This window comes from Halichoerus grypus, chromosome 7 (genome assembly GCF_964656455.1).
Source record: "Halichoerus grypus chromosome 7, mHalGry1.hap1.1, whole genome shotgun sequence".
In the NCBI taxonomy this organism is placed as follows: Eukaryota; Metazoa; Chordata; class Mammalia; order Carnivora; family Phocidae; genus Halichoerus; species Halichoerus grypus.
Genome location: NC_135718.1, coordinates 69,743,163 through 69,766,108, shown reverse-complemented (window position 1 = coordinate 69,766,108; position 22,946 = coordinate 69,743,163). Strand labels below are relative to the sequence as shown.

General features: G+C 44.2%; 1 protein-coding gene across 6 annotated transcripts in view; it reads left to right on the top strand.

The window, feature by feature from the left end:
• SIPA1L2 (signal induced proliferation associated 1 like 2) overlaps window positions 1–22,946 on the top strand; it is a 216,965-nt gene that overhangs the window by 36,152 nt on the left and 157,867 nt on the right. For all 6 annotated transcript variants that reach the window (XM_036087312.2, XM_078077712.1, XM_036087309.2 and 3 more), the window contains exon 2: window positions 15,940–15,997. The gene's annotated coding sequence lies outside the window, so the exon portion shown is untranslated. The remainder of the gene's footprint in view (window positions 1–15,939; window positions 15,998–22,946) is intronic.

Genomic DNA, 22,946 nt, shown 5'->3' with positions numbered 1-22,946 from the left:
GTGCTAAATATTCCTTTTGCTATCAGACAGCCCCTAAGAGTGTGTGTGTGTGTGTGTGTGTGTCTGAGAATTGATAATTTTGCATTCTTCTTTTCCTTCCCTTTCTCTGGTGGTTTATTTTCAGTGGAAGACTACTGGAAATAGTTAATCTTTTCCCCTGATCCTGGTCGCCCGTGTCGCCAGCGAGGAGCAGGAAAGAAGGGATGGGCTCGGTGCGTGGAGTCAGGAGGACTGTCCCACTGGAGACGCCCATGGGTGTGGCCCTGGTGGCAAGTGGTGCCATTTCTACTGGGTTTTTAATTTTCTTAAAGTGAGAGGCTTAGCATATTCTAGTAAATTTAAAGATTGAAATGTGAGAAATGACTTTAGTTCCTCCTGTGCAAGGATCAGTGGGATGTGTAGCCCTGTCCCCTCAGCTGTTTAGGAGAAAGGATGCCTGTTTTCCGGCCGCTTGGTGAGGAGTTGTTTGGCACAAGGCCCCTCATTTCCAGAAGGCGCCCTATCTTTTTGACTCTCCTAGCCTCTATCTTATTGTGGCCTCATGAGGGAGACCAGAAAGCCACGTCAGTGGGTAAACTGCATCAGGAGGCCAACAGGGAGAGCTTCAAGACAGAAACAAGAACAGAGGCAAAGGTGCTAGACAGTCAAGCAGTTCCAGGTTAAAGGTTAAGCCGATCTCTGCCTGAAGACACAACTGGCCACGCGCATCCCGGCATCCTGGCAAGGGGCAGCTGGCCTGGGAGGGTCTGCCCGGCGGGCCCCCCGCACCCCCCGCTGTCCTGTCTGGTCCGCTCGGAGCACTGGGTGCCACCCCCCACCCGGCCCCCACCTGGCCCGCCTGCTCCCCTGCACCCTGGGCAGACCTGGGGGACAGTCCGCACAACCCTGCTTATAGTCCACATGTTACAGGATTGATTCCAGTCCCCTGCTGACCCAGGTGGAACATTTCCCTACTCATTTTTTTTTTAAACCCCCTCCCTGAAATATAAACAGTTGACTTATTTTCCAGTCTGGTCAGGGAGGTAGAGAATCCCAAGTGAAACATTTGTGTAATAGGCAGAGTTACTCATTTTTGTTTCACTTAAGTCTTTCCATTCACATACACTTGACTGTGTTCTCATGATTCCCATTTGGGGTGATGCCTTCACGGGCGTGGAGGGGGCAGAGGCACGGGGAACACTCTGCCATTCTCCCTGGAACCCCAACCCACACCTCTAGACGAGCCGTGTTCTGACTTTCCAGCTTTTCCTTTAAGCAGACCTTCACTTACTCAAGGTTTAGTACCTTTTGTTTGTTCCAAACTGTGTGACAAAGCACAGACCTCCCTGTTGGTGTTATCTGTGTTTTCGTTGATGAATTTCAGTTCTCTCCTTAAAGGATTGCTTCTCTATCCCAGTTTCCTTTGTCTCGTGCACATTAACGAATTTGCTGTTTGATGCGGTGATTTTGGTCTGCTGTGAGTTGGAAGATCTCACTGTCTTTCAGCGCAGGGCCAGTTTTTCCATTTTGTGCAGGTTTGGGTATAGGAGGAAGGTGGGGCTGGTTCCCCCTTCCTGGCAGGTCCTGTGGGTGGGGTCCTGTGCTCTGTGCTCCAGGGGGGTGAGGCTGGGGTCCAAAGTCACATCTGATATCAAGTCCACTGTGTTTTTTTCTCTGTATCTTCCTCTTTCCAGAAAAGAAGGTATATAAACTCAAAATTTCTTTCTTCCTCCAGCAGCCTTGTTAATGTCAGTGCTATGGCTGAGTTAAATTTCTTTCTTCTCTTTCTCATTCTTCTGTATTTACACTTTGGCTTAATTTGTTTGCTTCTCCAGACTTAAGCTGTGCCTGAAAATAGAGCCTTCTTGAATCTCACTGCTCAGATCGGTGACACCCGCATTTTAGAGCAACCAAGAAAAGTCATAATGGATATTCTTGAAATGAATTCTGGAGGCTTTAAATACCCTGCCTGGTAGCCCCCCCCCTTTCCTGCCCCACCCCTGAGACAGAGGGGAGAGTGTGTGGGAATGGGGAGATGAGGACGATGGCCTATCCCATGCATGGTCTCCTGAGGTGTGTAGGTGTCTTGTTTCCCTGGTGGGGAAGAGGATGGGAGAGATGGAATTCCAAGCCAGGGGACAGGGTTGCACGTGCATTCAGGTGGGCTGTGGAGGCCCAACAGAGGAAGCCTTTGCTTGAGACAGAGATGAGCTCCCTGTTTTGCTGTGGAATCTAAATCCTAGAGTGGGTGATGTAGGAGTTGCTACAGGGGGGTCCATTTACTGTGCACCTATTATTTTGGGAATTAGACCTTATTTTTTCTTCTCCTAGATTTCCATGCTTTCCCATAAATAATGAGAATTTTTTGTTTTTATTTTTCTTTGTATGGTCAAGCATGCCACTTTTAAGAGTATAGACATGAATGTGCTTATCAGTCTCCGCCTGGGTTCAGCACAACTGATTTATTCTAAGATTCATACAGTGAAGTTGTTGAATTGACAGAGAATTGAGGGAAGATCTAAGTGAAAAGCATCAAAGTCTGTAATCCGGGGAAAAATAGGTCTTTGTCCATTCAAGTTTCTGACAACTGGGTTGTTTGTAAGTTATGCCAAGGATATTTTTAGAATTCAGGATCTCATCTTAAGGCTTCCAATTATTTTGATTCCCCAACAGACTTTAAAGGGTACAAGAAACAGTGAGACGGGAAAAAGAGATAATTTCTGTAGAGATAAGCCCAACTGAATCTTACTATGGTAATTAATTGGCAGAAAATCAATAATTCAGTGGGAAGTCTCTCAGCCAATGGTGGCAAAAGACAATGCAGTGGATGTTAGTGAATTTGGGAGAATGTACAAGTGTCAGTGAGCTAATTGGGTGAATTTACACACAGTGTTACTGTAGTGTCACACAAGACTAGTCATTTGGGAAATTTATAGGAGATTAATGGAGACCCAAATGTGTAAATACTTTAACCATTTGTCCTTAAAGAGAAACCTCCATAAATGTATATTTGGCTTAATGAGTGAAGATGGACCTGCTTTTTGCATTGTCATCTGATGATTAAGAAATGTTAGCTTACTTGCTTTATTTCTCAAATCTGTTTCCCCGTGGGAGTTGCCGTCTAAATGTTCCTTTTTAAGATAGTGGTTCTTGAGTGTTGTAGTCTTCGGGACTTTTGTACACTCTTAAAACTTATTGAGGACTCCAGAGAGCTTTGTTTATGTGGTTATATCTAGTGATGTTTATTATATTAAAAATAAAAATGGGGCGCCTGGGTGGCTCAGTTGGTTAAGCGACTGCCTTCAGCTCAGGTCATGATCCTGGAGTCCCAGGATCGAGTACCACATCAGGCTCCCTGCTCAGCAGAGAGTCTGCTTCTCCCTCTGAGCCTCCCCCCCGCTCTCATGCTCTCTCTCATTCTCTCTCACATAAATAAATAAAATCTTTAAAAATAAAATAAAATAAAATAAAAAATAAAAACCAAGAGAGTTAAAAAATTATTAAATTAAAAATAATGAATTTGTGTTAATATAAATACTATTTTTATCAAAAGTTACCATTTTCCAAACCCAAAGAAACCTTATTAGGAAGTATTTTGGGTTTTTTTTTGTTGTTGTTTTGTTTTAAACATTTTATTTATTTATTTGAGATAGAGCGAGACAGAGAGAGAGAGCAGAGTGGGGGGGAGGGGCAGAAGGAAAGGGAGAAGCAGGCCCCCTGCTGAGCTGGGAGCCCCATGCAGGACTCCATCCCAGGACCCTGAGATCATGACCTGAGCCCGAGGCATACTTTTAACCAACTGAGCCACCCAGGTGCCCCTAAGAAGTGTTTTGTAATTTTTTTATACCTTTATATAAAACTGCCTTTAATATCTGGCATAATGGAAGACAGCTGGGTTCTCATCTTTGCATCTGCATCCATTCTGATGTGATACGTTGTTCTGGTTGCCACGTATGATGAAAATCCACGTATGATGAATATCCAGCCTCCCACAGATATGTGGGTGGCAAAAGGGTGGGAACGGGAGTGTTTTAATTTGTTTTTAGCTCTTTGTGGATCTTCTTTGATACTATGGCTAAACAAGTGGTGGTTTCTTAAAGGTTGGTTGAGATGTGGATTCTGAAACCATACAGATGAACTTTTAAAATTCCATTCTGTGTATGGTTTTAAAGATCCTGCATCCGTCATTTGGAAAATCTCCCCAAGTGTTGTTACATTTTATCTTGCAATTAAAAAAAAAAAATCACGTCACCAATTATAGAAGAACCTTTCAATATAGGGAAGTTGTCACCTTCACGGTGCACAGGGGTGTACACGTTTTCAGAAAGTCTACGCTTTGCACAGAAGCTGGACTCTCATCCGTGTGTCAGCTGCTTTCCTTGAAAGCGGGCCCGTGGTGTCCCTTTCCTGGAAAGTGTCTAGCACGCAGCCGTGTCCAGAGAGCTGGACTGTGTGTATCACTCTCTGAAGTACAAGGCCATGTTTTGTGAACAAAGCGGCTTGTGCACCTCATGCTCTGTCTTAGGGGTGCTTTCCTGGGCGCATGCAGCAGCGGGGGCTCTGCGTGCTCCCCGTTCCGTCCCACAGGGCGGTGGAGAGTACGTGCTCGAGGCCCCAGATTTAATACAATTCGTTACTTTTGCTTCTTCATCCAGGACATTAACTGAAACCATCTTATCTACCTATCTTTAGTTTTTATTATTGTATTTATCTACTTATTTAACTGCCGTGTGTGGCACGATTCCTGCCTTGCTTTGCCCTAAGGCCCAGGCAGTTTTACACATTGTCGCATTTCTACGACTGACGCAGTACAACAGGCAGATGGGATCTTAGGATTATTATGAACGTAGTCTGACCTCCCAGATGCAGCTGAAGAGCCTCAGGGACTAGAGGGGCTCCACGGTTCACACGTCTGAGAACCATTGCTTTCAGACGGATGGGGAAGGTGCTTAGGGAAACAGGAGCTAGACTTGGTTTGTGCGGATGGTACAGAAACGGACCCCAGACATGGGGCAGGCCAGAGGTCAAGTGAGTTACTGGAGCGTGGAACTTTCGTTGGGGGGTGGGGTGGGTATTAGCTCCTGTGTCCTGAATGTCTACATCCGTGCCTGGGATGTGACGCAAGAAATCCGTGTTGTAGTTTGAATGCATAGATCAAGAGTCATGGGCTTACCAATTCAGTGGGTTTTTAAAAAATCACGTTCATCAAGTTTTCCTTGTATTATAAAGGTAATTAAAAAGGTGTGAGATGTGGCTGCCCAGCCCCTCCCATCCCGCGCTGCACGGTGGATGCTCTGGCCACTGTCCTCGTCCTGAGCTGCCCTGGCCCTTGTGGGGCTGTCTCCCGTTCCGTGGAGGTCCCTGTCCCCCGCTGTGCAGAACACTCCAGCAATCAGAACTGCAAGTCGATGTCAGCTTAAGAAAGCCTATGTTTTCCATAATTACATGTCAGGTGACAAGGGCCGCATGGAGTCGGTTGTGAAATGGATCCGCTGTTGATGAGAGCGTGTCATTCACTCCCATTGTCATGCTTTGCATCGTGACAAGGTGGTTCGGCAGTTGATTTTGTTTTGTACGTATGAAGCATCCCACGTGAGTTCTTCTTCGGGTGGCTCCAGAAGAGAAAGGTTTTTGTGCCTGGAGGGACACCTTGTCATTGCTGCTGGTGCTTTTCTTTCTTCTTCCTGAGCAGAAATTTATCTGGGGGATAGTGAGGACGGATTTATACTTTGTGGGTGAGAACGGCTGCCTTCGTTTTTGTTTTTGTTTTTAGAAATTAAGTCGTTCAGGTTAGTTGGGGACTCATGCATGGATACTTTGCCCCGTTTTATTTTTCTCTTGAGTTTTCTGATTTTGTGGAATGGGACGAGGGACTCTCCAGTGAACGTGGACTCCCCAGGCTGGAGTGAGTCCCTTAGAGCCTGTTGAGAACAGTTGAGGTTTCCTTCAATTGCTCTTCGCATTAGGAATCCCCAGTTGTAGAGGCATTGTGGAGCCGATGTGCTGGTCTGGGTAAAATGAAAATGTCTGATAAAATATTAATAAATACCTTATTGGACGTCTGCTCCCGAAGATGTAGATGAGAGGAGCCTAGACGTTCTGTTTTATGACTGTCTTTTTAATTGACTTCACTATGATCAGATAGACCAGTGGGATCATTGAGAAGATATCAAAGGGCGGTGTGCGCAGAGCTGTAGCAAAACCCACTGTCCCAGCCCCGCCCCCACGCGCAGCAAACACACAAGGTCTTGAGGAGGAGCCCAGGCTTGGTGTTTTGCTTTCATGTTGGATTTTTCTGGAATAGCCGATGAAGCCAAGCTAAGTAAATATTATCTTCTTTTCATGTTGGCCTTTTGTTTCAAAATACCATTCCAACTCTGTTCTCTAGCTTTCTTTTTATTGCTGATATTATTTTTACCGATCAGAGGTACCACCTTTCTAGTCTTGCTCATCACGCTTTCCTTACTTTGGAGCCTGTGAAATCTTTCATTCAGTTCAAGAGGCATTTATGGAGTGTTTGCAAGTCAGGAGCAGTATTATTACCAACCTGCATCTTTGTTTTTTGTCGTTTCTAGAAGCCCTGAGATTTGCATGTTCAGTATCAGCACGCCTTCGCTGCCTCTTCACTCTGCCTTTTCCCTCTTAGGTTATTCAGATTAAGAGAACTTTGTGATGGAGAAAAACTGTTCCAGACGGACTTTCTTCCTCCTTTGTTCTCTTTGTGCTGTTTCACTGCTGTCCTTCTTTACCCTTCTGTGTGTGCCCACAGCTGCAGGTGCCAAACTGTGGGCCCCTTCTTGGGGGTAGGAAGACTTCTGGAGGGCGAGAGAGATCGGAAGGAAGGGGGAGGAAGAGAGGGGACATTAGAGGAGATTCTTCTTCTTTGGCCGGTTTCTGTTTTTGCAGAGTTCCTAACCTTTGGCCCGTCTCATTCTTACCCCCGACTTAGAGACTGTACCTCTTCATGTGTGCTTGTATGACGAGGCCCACGTTTTTCTGTGGTGGCCGGATGACCACTGCCAGAGATGAGGTTGTAAAATATCTTCTTTCACTGGGGTAAAAGGGGGACTCAGCTAGAAAATAAGCAGTAGCCTCTAGACTGGGATACTGATTTTATTTTTAGGACTGTCACCTGAAGGTCTAATATATTGGTACCGAGAAAACTGATGGAACCCATGTTTTCTTGAATATGGCTGATCACCTAAATGGATGGGTAAAGGTTATTCTCTTATTACACTTCACATGGCCTCCTTGTAATTTTTCCCTACATTGTGTATCCAGTTACAGAAGTTAGCTTTGCCTTTTTTTTCTTTTTAATTTTTTTATTATTTTATTTTTTTAGCAAGAGTGAGAGAGAGAGAGAGAGCACAATCACGGGAGGGGCAGAGGGAGAGAGAGAATCTCAAGCAGACTCCATGCCCAGTGTGGAGCCGGACACGGGGCTTGATCTCACAACCCTGAGATCATGACCCGGGCCAAAATCAAGAGTCAGAAGCTTAACCGACTGAGCAACCCAGGTGCCCCATCTTTGCCTTTTCTACATTGATGTATATAAAAGAAAGATCTATGTCTCAGTTGAGTAGATACATAATTGTTCAAAATCTGAAGAAAGTGAAATAATGGGGCATAAATGAAATGCGCCCTTACTTCTTAGTAAATGGTTGATACATATCAGCTGGGATACTCCTCCCCCTCCCCCCGCACCCCAAAGGTGACAGCATAGTTATTATGTAACTTTGCACCGTCAGATTTCTTTCTCCTGTTCCGGATGTGGTCAAGCCTACAGCAGACAAAAACATTTTCCCTTTCTCATTTTTCTTCTGTCTGGTTTACCCAGCCTGTCATAGATTTTCATCTTGCACTTTGTGTAAGTGATATTTAAGGATGACTCAAGAAATGCATCTGGTCATGGGCTCTGTCCCTTTCAGTGTCAGAAAACAGAGATGGCACTGCTAGCAAGGTTCTTAGTCAGGGCATTTTACCTTTTATGGACACCAGTAGGCATCTGTGTGAATTTAGACTTCTGAAGTTTATTATGGTTGCTATGAGCAGCTACCCTGAAAATAGGGAATCTACTTAAATTTCTGAAGTATGTTTTAAAGTTTCTTTTCTTGATTGACTTAATGAACACTATTTCAGGTGTATAGTAGAGGATCCCCCAGTCTTAAAATGGCCTCATAACATCGTTACGTCAGAACTTTGTTCAGCCTGTAGAGAGCGTGGGATACCACGGGTTTCCGAGTGCACTCCATTGGATCATGGGTGCTCCTAAGGTTGGATCAGCCTTCAGCTCTTAAGATAACAAACCACCACATTAAGGAATGATACTTTCTTACTCGTTAAGCTTTGCTCGTCTCCATGCAGATAATTAAAGCAGGCTAGTGAATGGAAGGACATGTATCAACTGCGTGTGCCAAGTTCAACATCCTTTCTTTTTTTTTTCCCGGGTAGGTGTGCTTGTGGTGATGCATGTGACTCCACCAGGCACATCTTTCTGCTAATAAAAATGTTCCCGGTTCTCATGCTAAAATTATATCATTATTCATCATGTGTTACACACTGGGTAGAGGAGGGGGTGTTCACTGAACAATATCATGACTTTTTGCTGCTCTACCCCCTACTGAAGCGAGTCTGAAAACCACTGGGTGTGTGAGCGAGTGTGGCAGGGCAAAAGGCTCTGGAAGAGGCGGCTGGACAGACCGCTGGTGCTTGGTTGCCTTGGTTTCGAGTTTGGACTTTGTGGTCACTGAGGAGTAGTTAAAGCTTTCTAGCTCAATTTAGCAAGGGCGTACTGGTTCCCAGGAGTCCTTCTTATTTATCTTGTTTGTGGGAAATACTGAAAGAGCCCAGAGTGTTTCCTCCGCCACATCAAGGACATCTCAACAGTCATGGAAATTTAGTTACTCTTAGAAGTTCAGGGAAAAAATAATGTAATAAATTTATGGAAAAGGGCTGCAGACTTGGAATTGTGACATCATTACCAGCCATTGTTTTCGAATATGAGAAGCTTGCCTGCTTAGGATGATGCATTTCACCAACTGTGTATTGATTACCTATTAAGCCTTAGGTCTCTGCTCATGAAGAATTCCTGATTGAAGGGGGCAGACGTCTATAAATAAATCATCATCTTTGAGACTGACTGAAAAATGTCAGAACAAAAGGTGTGAGGATTGGTCTCTGGGGGTAGCAGAGAACAAGAGACGCTGTCTGTCTAGGAAGTTTTTCTTCAAAACTTTTTTCGTCTGGAAATGTCTGAGAAAGTTTTGTTGGAGTGAAGGCCTTTCACTGAGGCCATGAAGGATGCTGGTATTTTGGGTGATGGGAAGTCTAGCGCTTATTTATTTGGGAAAGATCCTATTGATACTGTGACTGAGGCCATCTTAGAAATTATTTGAAGGCTATGTTGAGGTTTAAGTTATGCATGGCACTGTTTTGCACAGGTAATCCATCTGGTTACGAATGACAGAAACCCAACCTTAAGCAAAAAAGGAAAGTAATGCTCAGGTAACTGAGGCATCTAGGAAGTAGCATGCTTTAGGCTTTGTCGGATCCAGGGCCTCTAACATGGCCACAGAGACTATTCCTCTGGATCTTGACTCTGCTCTGCTGAGTCCTTCACGTCACCCTCTCTGTGTGATGGCAGCCAGTAGTCCGAGCTCACCTCCTCCTGGGTTAGCACTCTTAGCTGAAACGGAACTTCTCCCTCCCCAGACCCCTGTGCTATCCAGGGAAGATGTGGATGACTGGGCTTTGGTTCTGGACACTGAACTAGGCACCTGTGAGGATGAGGGGTTGCTGTGCCCCGAGGGGTCCAGTGGACAGCATTACGTAGGGGGGCAGGGAAGTTTCCTCACAGGAGCGAGAAGAAGGGAGTGTGGGCAAGGTGTGCGGGGCAGACAGACGCTGCAGTTATCACGGGTCATGGCAGCAGAAGAAGCCTCCTGCAGGGAGAACAGAATGGGCCGCTGAGGTATGGAGCATGGGTTGAGGGGGAGGTTTGGCAGGAAGGATGGGAGCTCAGCTTTTTGCATGTTGAGTGAGAGGTGCTGGTGGGGCATTTGATGCGGCAGCTAGCTGTTTGGGCCCTAGAGAATTGGTAAAGCTAGCAGGGTACCAAAGTAAGTGGTCCATTATAGAGATAGGCATGAGCTAAGCATGGAGAGGCATGGAAGGAGCTTAACTAAGCTCACTGAGGAGGATCATGTGTTAGGCTGAATCACATGACCTTACTGCCTTTGTAGGTCAAAATGGCCGCACAGTGGCAATTTCACATGGTTCAGTCTCTTCCGTGGGAATTCCGGTTAGAAATGCCTGTGTTCTTTCTTCCAGCAGATGTGTATTGTATGCTCTGCACGTGCTGGCCTCCCCTGGTCTCATTCTCTGCGGCTTTCAAGTCTCTACAGAGAGCCAGTCTTTTCTCCTTCCTCTTTCCTCCCTTTCCCCTTCTCCCTTTTTCCCTTTATCCCTCTCTTCTTCCTTCATTCTTTGGGAAATATCAATGGGGTGCTTTTGAAGTGCAGAGCACAGTGCTTAGTGCTGGATATGTAGGGTGGACCCATGCCCACCCTCCTAGATTCTGGAGTCTCGATATGAAAGCAGTGTTGGAGGGCTGATGGGATGCTCTGTGAGGTGTGGTGGTGTAGGGCTGATGAACACTCTTAAGAGGTATTGGTGTTGTAGGGCTCATGGGATGCTGGTGATGGTATGGTGTTGTAGGGGCTGATGGAATGTTCTATAAGCTACGGGGAGCCATCCAGGTCCTAGATTCTTCTTGATTCACCCTGGGCCAGGGATGGGGGAGAGGAGGCCTGTCTGAAAGTTGAATAGGTATGTACCGTGCTGATAGATGTGAGAGAATGGGACTCTCCCTGCTACTCCTCACCCCTTCGCCATGACTCAGCTACTCCAGTGTTATTTGCTGTAGGAAACCTTTGATTACCCGCCTCTCTCTTCCCAGGTAAAATTTCTCCTCCCCCTCCCTGGTGCCCCAACAGTACCCTATTAGAGATTTCATCCACTGCATCCCATTGATGCTCTGTTCCACTTTTCCTATGTTAAGGCTGGCTCCCTTCATTAGGCAGTAAGCTTTAGGTGACAAGAACTATGTCTTAATATGGACAGCGTTTAGTAAAGTGTTTGGATGCTGGAGGTGCTGAGTAAATATTTATTGAATGTTGAAATAACTTTGAAGGGACTCTGTTGGCAGAGCCCTTCTGATTTCTACCAGACTTAAAAAGAATGCCAGAGTATATACACAGGGAATATTATTCAGCCTTAAACAAGAAGGAAATCCTGCCCGTATGTGAGAAGGATGAAGTTGCAGGACATTATACTTAGTGAAATAAACTAGTCACAGTAGGACAAATGCCACATGATTCTACTTACATGAGGTATCTAAAGATAATCAGACCCATAGGAACAGAGAGTGGAGTGGTGGTTGCCAGCGTCTGGGCAGGGGGCAAATGGGGAGTTGCTGTTCGGTAGGTACCAAGCTGCTGTTATGTAAGATGGATAAATTCTAGAGATCTGCTATACAACACTGTGCCTATTAAGTTAGTAATACTGTATCATGCGCTGAAACGTTTAAGAGGGTAAGTCTCCTGATAAGTGTTCTTACAACACATTTAAAATATATATACATATATATATATATATATAGTAGCCACCAACCTTCCCCCGCAAAAAACCCCACCTGAGTGACGTAGCGCATCACGCCTCCCTGAAATCACAAATGAAATGTCTGCAGTGAAACCACATTACCACCCATGTTGAGAGTTTTACCTGACCCGATTCACAGCGCAAACAGACTCTTTATAGAGTGGTCGGTCATTTGCTCGAGGCTTGAGCTGACATCTTGTCTGTGATTTAGACACCTGCGTAAAAACAGACCTTTAAATGGACTGAAAACAGTTAACAGGGACCCCTCAGTCTCTGGGTGTCCGTGTGCAACTGGTGGGAGATGGTAAAGCCTGATGACGAGTGCAGGTGAGTGGTCAGTGCTGTTGAATGCTGGGCGTGACAGGTGCACTGGCTTCCAAAATGCATTTCTTGGAGCAGATGACGTTCATCTACAGAATCCTCCGTGATCCCAAACTCTCTCTAGGAACTGATTAGCTGTTTGAATCTGGTGCCGATTCCATATCTGGTTACACACTTCTAGAGGAACTGTCTCCTGAAATGTGTGGTGTCCTTTTGGAGCGGATGAGGTCTGGGTTAGGATTCTAGCTGTGCACCCCTGGACCTAATGATGACGCAGAAGATGTGGTGATGGTTCCTAGATTAGGTAGAGCCACTGTGGCCGGCCTGTTGGCCCAGCTGGGGGCGGGGGCGTTACAGGCAGGTATTTCTTGCGCACGTCGCCAGAGTTCACAGGTGTAAGGCCAGAAATCAGTGCTTAGGACTTTGCCTCTTGGAAACATGTCATTATTTGGAAAGGAATTTTTATTTTTAAAATAAAAAACAAAAACAGATTTAGCCTTTCTCTGGTGCTTTTCCTGAATACTGGTGAGCCTGTCCTAACATTGGAGAAATAATGACTTTGAGCTGGGTGGAATATTTTTATTCTTCTCAGTGGAAAGTAAATATTTGCCTTCACTTTCTCAGAACCCTGTGTCACTGGGAAAGCAGCTGAAGAACCTGCTGGTAAGAACAAAGGGCCAGGCCTCTCTTTGCCTGCAAATCTGGTTTTCTGGCAGAGCTCCCTATTGAAGTGTGAGTCGTCCCCTCTCAGCAATGGACCAGGGAACAGGAGAGCATCTTGCCTTTCCCTGACCCTCTCTCTGCAAGACAGCCCACAGTCCCAAGTTCTGCTGTTTGAGAGGATGAGGCTCTGCCGAAAGCTCAGTAATTTTCTTCTTGAAAGCAAAAACAAGGCAAAAGACAATAGCCAGTAGCCTCGTATAAACCACCTGCTTCGTAGGAAATGAAGCGAACTCTGGAGCCCCCAGTGCCACTTGGAGGATTTTGTCCTTTCCTTTCCTGTCGGTAAACAAAGGCAGTTGGTTGAATGAGTGGGGGCATGGATTGTTTACAGGATGTTTGCTGTATCAAAGGAAGGAAAAGTGCCTTTTACAGAGTTGTGCTCATTGTGTGGGGGATATTACAACATCATTTAAAGGGTCTCTGCTGGAGAAGAGAAATTAACCACAAAATATTCAGTTGTGAAACACAAACTGTTTAATCAGTAGGACTTTTAAAGACTTATTTCATGAATTACAGTTGAGGGTTTTATAATATATCAGCATTAAAAAAAAATGTAGGAAACCAGAAAGCCTCTTTAGAGAAAAAATAATGGGTTCCTAAGACTTTGAAAAATATTGATGCTTCAGAGGACTCAGATTTTTTTTTAATTGTACAGGTTCATGCTTTGTGTGCAAGAAACATTTATCATTTATAGTACAGTTGTGTCTCCTATGTAGGCCTTTCCAGGTTGCCTTTCGGTGCTATGTCTGAATCCCTGGTGTCCCGGCTCTGTCTGGAGACTCTTTTTCAGCTGAGAGGTGTCATGAACATGACAGAGTGAATGAATGCTTGGTTGGACTTAATAAACTAGTGAAGATTGAAACAATGACATAAGATGCCCAATAACATATTCTTTTTCTAATTAATGTTGGGAAATCTTTTGATAACATACTTTGGTGTTGTGTGTGTATATGTGTGTTAACCATACATAATATAATTTTTAAATGTGTAGTTCAGTGGCATTAGGTATATTCATATGTTGTGCAACCATCTGTCTCTAGAGACTTCATCTTCCCAAACAGAGATTTTGAACTCATTAAACACTAACTCCCTATTCTCTTCCCCGCCCCTGGCAACCACCACTCTACTTCCTGTCTCTATGAAGTGGATTATTGTAGGTGCTTCATAGAAGTGGAATCCTATAGTATTATCCTTTTGTGACTGATTTATTTCACTTAGCACCATGTCTTCAGGGTTCATCCATGTTGTAAAATGTGTTGTAATTCCCTAATTTTTAAAGCTGAGTGATACTCTATTGTATAGATTTACCACGTTTTGTTTCTCCAATCATTGGTGATGGACACAGGTTGCTTCCACCTTTTAGCTATTGTGAATAATGCTACTATGAACATGGGTGTATGAGTATCTTTTCAAAACCCTGCTTTCGGGGCGCCTGGGTGGCTCAGTCATTAAGCGTCTGCCTTCGGCTCAGGTCATGATCCCAGGGTCCTGGGATTGAGCCCCGCATTGAGGACTCGGTGGGAGGTCTGCCTCTCCCTCTCCTGCTCCCCCTGCTTGTGTGCACTCTCCCTCTCTCTCAAATAAATAAATAAATACATCTTCAAAACCTGGCTTCCAATTCTCTTGGATATATACCCAGAAATGGAATTACTAGATCCTATGGTAATTCTGTGTTTAAGTTTTTTGAGGGATTCTCCATACTGTTCTTTTAGATTTTTAAGCTTAGAATTGGTTATATTGGCTCCATAAGTTAAGTCAGTGAGAATGTCCTTCCCCTCCCTTGCCGGTGCACATAATCTTGAGTTCAGCCACAGTTGAGGGACTCATAATAGTAAGGTTTCATCCACTGTTTCAATGCTTCATAAAAATGGAGACAGACTGAGAAAGGTGGGCTTTCTAAAGCCACGGCCAATCTTTGCCTTGTTGGTAGGTGGCCCTGTAATTGATCACCATTCAATGTGAGAGGGGCACTGTTAATACTGTGCCGGGACCATAGTCATAGACCCTGCTGTCCTGGCACACCCCACTTACTGGGGTCTGTCTTTTTTTTTTTTTTGAAGATTTTATTTTTTGACAGAGAGGGAACACAAGCCGGGGGAGTGGGAGAGGGAGAAGCAGGCTTCCCGCAGAGCCGCGGTCCTGGTGGCGGGTGGGCCCTGCACTGAGGGGCCCTTGGGATCATGACCTGAGCCGAAAGCAGACGCTTAACGACTGAGCCACCCAGGCACCCCTGGGGTCTGCCTTTTGTAGGGAGCAGAGTGCAGGACTCTGGCAGGATTTAGAGAAGCCACATTGTTGCCATTTCATCCAAGCTGTGCATCTTAACATTGTCGCGTGTTGATTCTGCATGATGTCAGGAAGGAGTGTGGTCCTTAGTGCGCCTGGCTGCAGCTCAGTTTGCAGAAATTCTTATACTTACTGTTTTTAGAAATGATATAGCAAAAGATCATGATTTGAGGAGCCGGACCGACTTGAGTTCACACCCTGTCCTCTGTGATTCACTTTGCGCAAATAATCAATGTCTTAGAGTACTAGTCTCCTCATCCGGGAGGCAGAAAAGGCTGATTTTGTTTTTCAGTGATTCTGGATATTGAAATCACATGGAAAGTGTCTAGTGGAGCACTTAGTACTTAGTGCTGCATATCCAATATTGTCCTCTCCCATTGTTATTAAAAGCAGATGTATTTTAACAGAAGTTAGTACCCAAAATCGACACCTAGATTAGCAGTTGTCAAAATTTTGGTCTTAGACCCCCCCTTGACATCTGCAAAACTTATTGAGGGTCCCAGAGAGCTTTTTAGTACGTGGCTTATCTCTACGGATATTTGTGATACTAGGATTAAAATTGAGGAGTTTAAAAATAGTTACTAATTAATTAAAAATGGCAGTAAGCCCTTTGCCTTTTATTATAAATAACATGTTTCATGAAAATCACTCTTTTCTAAAACAACAACAAAACATTAATGAGCAGAATGGCATTGTTTTATAGTTTTGTAAATCTCTGTAATATGTGGCTTAAGAGAAGACAGCTGGACTTGCAAGCCTTATGCACTGTGATGCTTCTAGAAGACTCCACTGTGTCCTGGTGAGAGGAGCGTGGAGAAGGGAAATGATGTGTTTTGCTGTGAGAGTGGATTGAACCTGGTAGACCCCTGGAAGGGCCTTGGGAACCCCTGGGCGCCCTCAGACCATGCTTTAAAAACTGCTGACCTAGAGTTTTTCTGTGAGTCTGAACTGGGTCTCTTTCTTCTCTTGCAGGTTCTTGCTCCTGGTTGAGCGAGCTGGAGCCCTGGAGCCTGCTGTTCTCCTAGCTGAGGTGAGCCCGCCCCCCACCCGTACCCCAAACCACTGCTTAGAGTTTTAAATTTGGGCTTCTGTGACCCATGAATGGTGTTTTGTTTTGTTTTGTGTTTTGTTTTTTGTTTTTAATTGTTTCTATTCCCTGTGGCTTAGGGGTCGAATGTTCTGATTTTTTCACCCCTCCAGCCCACGCATAGATGAGCATTGCTTTAAGGAGCTGTTTGAACTTGGGGATTGCCTAAATTGGGGGCTTCAGAAGGAGTGACTGACAAGCTCCAGTGAGCATCCCTTAACGTGTTTGAAAGGCTATGAATCTTTTTTAAAAAAATTTTTTATTGTTATGTTAATCACCATACATTACATCATTAGTTTTAGATGTAGTGTTCCATGATTCATTGTTTGTGCATGAGACCCAGTGCTCCATGCAGAACGTGCCCTCTTTAATACCCATCACCAGGCTGACCCATCCTCCCACCCCCCTCCCCTCTAGAACCCTCAGTTTGTTTTTCAGGGTCCATCGTCTCTCATGGTTCGTCTCCCCCTCTGATTTCCCCCCCTTCATTCTTCCCCTCCTGCTATCTTCTTCTTTTTTTTTTTTTCTTAACATATATTACATTATTTGTTTCAGAGTTACAGATCTGAGATTCAACAGTCTTGCACAATTCACTGCACTTACCAGAGCACATACCCTCCCCAGTGTCTATCACCCAGTCACCCCATCCCTCCCACCCCACCCCCCACTCCAGCAACCCTCAGTTTGTTTCCTGAGATTAAGAATTCCTCATATCAGTGAGGTCATATGATACATGTCTTTCTCTGTTTGACTTATTTCGCTCAGCATAACACCCTCCAGTTCCATCCACGTCATTGCAAATGGCAAGATCTCATTCCTTTTGATGGCTGCATAATATTCCATTGTATATATATACCACTTCTTCTTTATCCATTCATCTGTCGTTGGACATCTTGGCTCTTTCCACAGTTTGGCTATTGTGGACATTGCTGCTATAAACGTCGGGGTGCACGTACCCCTTCGGATCCCTACATTTGTACCTTTGGGGTAAATACCCAGTAGTGCAATTGCTGGATCGTATGGTAGCTCTATTTTCAACTTTTTGAGGAACCTCCATATTGTTTTCCAGAGTGGCTGCACCAGCTTGCATTCCCACCAACAGTGTAGGAGGGTTCCCTGAAAGGCTATGAATCTTAACGTTGGTTTGTGTCTCTCTACATGGAGTGTCCCTTAGATTCTAGGGACAAAGTGGGAGCATAGTGGGGGATACGGGGCTGCACACAGGCCGCGGTCCTGGTGGCGGGTGGGCCCTGCACTGAGGGGCGCTTGGGAGGAAAGTGATGGAGGGCGAGTTGGAGGAGGGCCAGGGCTCCCTGGATGGGGCCCAGCCATCTTCCCGGGGCCCCACTGTGTCACCGGGGACACCTGCCTCCCACGTAGAATAAGGCAGAGCTCCCTGATCCCCTCTTTGTGTGTGTTCACAAGTATTGTATTTTCCATAACAGCAGGAAATCGGACGGGTTTGTGACGGAGCTGTCAGGAGTAACCATCCCCTTGCACGTTCGGTCTCTGGCCTTTTACCCTCCAAGTTCTTTGATGTGGATTTCCTCAAAACAGACCTATTCACTTAGTTAACGATGTTAACAAACTAGTTAGTGATGAGCCCAGGAGAACTTCACATGGATGCATTACTTATACCTAATCTTGTCTTGGTCTTCCAGTATCTTCAGCTGGTCCAAAGTGTCCTCTCGAGTGCCGTCCTCTCCCTATGGGGTCCACTGTAGGGTCAAGTCCCGCACTTAGGGGTTAGGTCTATGGCTCGACTTTGTTCCCACAGCCTTTGTTTCTCTGTGTGTTGGTGCATTTTGAAGTCTGTGGCCTGGGAGCCTGCACTTTAAAATGTCGTTAAATGGACAAGCATGTTTTCAGTGGCAAGGTACCACAGGTTTTCTTGGTACCAAGTATAAACACAGCAAACATACGTGGATGGTGAGATGTCAAAACTACTTGCAGGAGAGAGAAGACGATGGGGAATGAAGGCAACGGTAGCGAGAGGTCTGTTCCTTCTTGTGTGGGACTCAGGGGACTTGGCTGAAGTGCTAAGGACCTTGCTGGAGCCTGAGTATATTCTAATAAGGAAATAACAAAGAGGGGCATCATTTACTTGTCAGCACAGGAAAAGGGAAGTATTACCTGGGTTGGTTTAAAGGAAAGACTCCCTCCCTCTGCTCAGCTGTGCTTGTCCCTCTTGGTTCCTTGGTCCTTGCTCCCTCCTGGTGAGTAGTTCCTTCTGTTCCTGGCCTCAGGCCCCTGCGGGGCATGGGCTGCCTGGACCCCGCTCTGACCCGCCTTTGTCCCTTGCTATGCTTTCCAGCACCGTGGGAACTAGCTCCTGCCCGGTATGAACCCTGCTAGCTCCTAGCTTGCCGGGCTTATTCCTGATCAGGTGCATACAGCAGCTAGCCTAGAGGATACCTTGTCCAGATTAGTTTCTTTATGGCTAATTTGGATGAGTGAAGTTATATTGATTTTTCTACAATACGAGACTATGTAAACATTTGTGACACAGGCTCACGATTTCAAGCATACTGCATTTTGTCGAAAATTACATTCTTTAGTTTTAAAATTTATAGGTGTGTTCAGTTCAGAAAACACAGAAATATATAAAGTAGAGCATCAATCCCCCCTATAATCTCACTCCCCAAAGGCACTCACTGCTGATAGACCTTCTTTTAAACCTGCGTGCACACTCTAAAACAAAAAACAAAATAAAAGTGGGATTACTCAATTCATACTGTTTTTCCAGTTGCTTTTTTCTTCCCAGTACATTGTAGCTGTCTTTTCATTGTCAACATTTAGGTAGTTCCTTTTTTTTTTTTTAACGATGAATTAGCTTTCATGTGTAGCTATACTATAATTTAACTAATCCCTGTTGAAGGACATTTAGGTGCTTGTTGGTGCTTGGCTCTTATTAACAAAATGCTTGTATGTATATATAGACGTATGCAACTGTTTCTTTAGGATAAATTCCTAGGAATGGAATTCCTGGATGAAAGAGTATTCATGTTTAAACTTTTGGCAGATACTGCTAATTGACCTTCAGATGGGTTGTGCCCTTTAGGATTCCATCTGTGACTCAGGAGTGAGCCTCTAGCCGGCACCAGCTGTGAATAATCTCAGTATTTTGTTTCTGATTCTAATGTAAAAACTCTTTCATTGTTTTGATATTTATGTTCTTTTTTAAAAGAAAATTAATCCTGAAGTTAGGCACCTTTATTGGCTACTTGTAATTTTTTTGCCCACTTATCTTTGGAATTATTGCATGTACCGATTTTTTTTTTTGGAAACTTTATTCTGGATATTAGTCCTTTGTGACATGATACAAGTGTTTTTGCAAATTCTCAGTTACTGTCTTTTTTTTTTTTTTTTTTAACCATTTGAGTTGCTTATGATGTGAATCCGGACGAACTCTTTAAAAGCGTAGCATGTAGTAAGGCTAGTCTTTTTTCTGAGTTGAAAATCCATTTCAGATGCTGTCCTAACACAGGTTATGATTACAGCCCAGGTCATCACGAATCTGTCTGTTGTTATAAGGTATGAATGAAGTTCATTTGCTTTGGTTCTTCTATTTTCTCTTGTGCAAGGATCATTATTCTCACATAGATTTATATGTAAAGAGTACGTTGCTTGAAATCTACAAATTTTGTAAGAGCATCGGAACTGAGGAGGTACTACACTGGTTTAATTGCTGACTTGTTGTGTAATCTTAGAGGGATGGTTTTACCATTTGGTCTCCTCATTTTCCCATTGATGAAATTAGGACTCCTTTAGCCTTCATGAAGGCTTAGCAGCCTGTTTATCAGAGGATCAGGAGACTTGTTCTATGGGAGAAATCAATTATTATCATTAAGGGATTAGTAAGAAAAATTTAGACTGAGCTCCAAATTCTGGTCCTTACAAAGATGAATAGGATTTTCCAGGATAGCTGGTACCATACTGGTCTCATGGTGTGTATTCAAGCCTTCAGATTTCTGATAGCAATTAACTCTTTAGGCATCTTCTTATTAGAAAGGAATATCTTGTTCCTCCTCTCTGCTCTCAGCTTTACCTTCATCCTTGCACCTTCTTGGAATCAAGGTAAGTATTGGCAAGGGGTGCTAGGCTTCCTTTCAATCCTGTTCTTTTTTCTTTTTGGCCAACTTTGTAAGGCCAGGGAGGTTCTAAGGCTCTAGTGGACCTCAAGAGGGGCCTCAGTTTATCTCCACTGACTTAGAGTGTACTTACAGGTAAATTTCTCATTGTCCTGCCCAGGTTTCTGCAGAGGCATCATACTTCTTAGATGTCTCTACTTAGGGGAACAGCACCGGGTGGATGCCATCTGCTTGCTTCTGGTAGCAAGGTGCCAATGATTGCCAGGATCTGGATGTCGAGATGAAGTCTGAACTGTGATGGTACCCAATCCTTTACTCAGGCTCTTAGACATTGGGAAATGCACTGGCCTATATATAAAATGTTTGGGTGATCTCACACCTCTTGCTGAATTTCATTTTTTGCTGCTTATACTCATGGGGTAACACAGACATGTTCCAGATTATGTTTCAAAACATTCCATTTCATATTCCACTATCAGCCAGGTTTAGAAAGGGTTAGCCACCTCAGGCAAAGGATTTTAAAATCTGAAGACCTCATGGGAGGGAGGCCATGGGCTCTCCCGTTCCATGCATCCTGGAGGTTGATTTAGTTTAGTGAACATTTATTGGGTAATTTCTGTTGGCAGAGCACTCTGTTAGGAGCCAAGGGAAACAAGATGATTAAAATGTGGTCCTTCCCTTTGAGAGTTTATGATCTAACAGGGAAGAAAGAAGCATATACAAATAGCTCTCATAAGAGGTTTGATTGCTGTAATCATCAAATACTAGGGAAATACCAGTGAGCTGAGTTGACCATGGATCTCTGCACCCAACAGGTAGGTTGGCATGTCATAGGCACTTAATACACATGTTTGAATGGATGAATGGATACATTGAGACACATACATTTTAGTGTGCTTTGTTCATAGCAGAAAAAGATGTATGGAAACAGATGATTTGATGGATTTGTGTATGATCGCATAGGGTATGAGATTTGGTGAGGTCACCAAGGGCATAGGGCAGGCTGAGCAAGATCCACCGTGGAGCCATCCTTTCTCCTCCTACAATGGGGGCCATCCTGCTGGTTGCTCCTCCCAAGGCTGGGAGGACTCTCTTGAGCCCATCCCTTGAACAAAGTAGGGTTTGGTCCTTCATGTGACAGGTCCAATGCTCTGGTTTCTTGTGGACTGATTCATGCCAGTCACACTTAAAACTGCTTTGTACTTGGAATTCTTTTTCTTTCTTTCTTTTTATTTTTTTGTGAATCATTAGTCATTTCATTTTGTTTTTTACAAACTTGTCATTTATTACAGTAGGGATTATTTTTCTTAATTCACAAGGTAAGATGCACTTTTCTTGATAACCAGGGATTTCTTTTCCTTCTCTTTTTCCAATTTCTTTTCTTACCATTAGGTTCTGTCTAGTCAAAGAAATGACAGTGTGCTTTGTGTCCATATTATTACAAATAATATTTCCCAAAATGTAACCCCAATCAATGTAATTACCTGGGAGGGACTTTATGATGGAGTGAGGCAGACCATCTCATCTGCAATATATTTGCAGGCCATTCTCTCCTCTTCTCAGTAATTATTCTAGTACACTACTGCAACTTTATTTGCTTACTGTTACTACTATATGGTAGATAATATTTTAGTACTTCAGCTGTCCCATTTACTCTCCCAGCAGTTCTTTGAAGTAGGTGTTATTATCCACATTTTAAAGATAAGGAAGCTGAGGGCCAGGGAGGTCAAATGATGTGCTCAGGGTTACCCAGCTAATCAGTTATGGAACCAGGAGGAGCTGGGCTCTCAGACCTCATTCTTTGGCAATGCCCCAAAGGCAGGTCAACTTCTGGAGAAGGCTAAGTCATCTGTTTCATCTTATCTTACGGAGATTGCAAGACGTGGTCTTATTTTCTGAGAAGAACCAACAAGAAGAATTGGTGCAATTACACCGATCCTGTCCATATATCCATATATCGATCGCTCACAAAGATAAACATTTGATGTGTGAGACCAAATAGAATCCTAGCAAAACCTGAATGTGCATAAGATTAATATGAAACAATCATGGTATGTTCTGATACTCAGATGAATGTTGGGTGAATGACCTGTCCATGACCCCAACACCCGCCTGAAGTAGCGAGCCTCTCAAAACGCACTTGGCCCTGACCATCCTGAAAGCTGGACCTTTTCCTGGTTGGTCGAATCTTCACCTGAAGTGGCTTCTCAGTTGTGGATGACCTCTGCAAGGTGAATGGGATGAATAGTCAAGTCAGTATATTAGGAATTCCATTACAAATGGTTTACAGCACAATGTCTAACTTCGCGTAAGTCTTCTGGAGAGTTCTTATTTGGAAAGCATTTGCAGTATCGTCTTACAAAGACACAATTGTGGACATTCCCTTACTGCAAAGCTGCGAATACCGTCCTTAGTTTGTGCACCTGAATGCCACCAGGGCGCTCCCACAGAACACATTGTAACTTTGTAAGTTACATCTCAGCCTGGTGTGTTTTCTTTTCCCTTGTTTGTTATTAAACATTTCGCTGGAGGAAATATGGGTGGAAGATTTCATAAAGGAAGCATTCAGTGAGAACAATGGATAGTGTTAAGACTTTGTTTCTGAAGTAAAGTAACTGTTTTTCCTCGAGAGAAGCAATTCAGGGGTAATTAGCCATGTGTCTGATAGAGGTGGAGAGAGCACCGTCACATTTTGGGTGTCATTCCAAACTCAGCCCTTGCGCCTCACTCCTCTGTGGTCTGGGATGTTGTAGCATTGCAGGTCTTTTGGTCCCCTTCACACCTGACATATGACATAACTG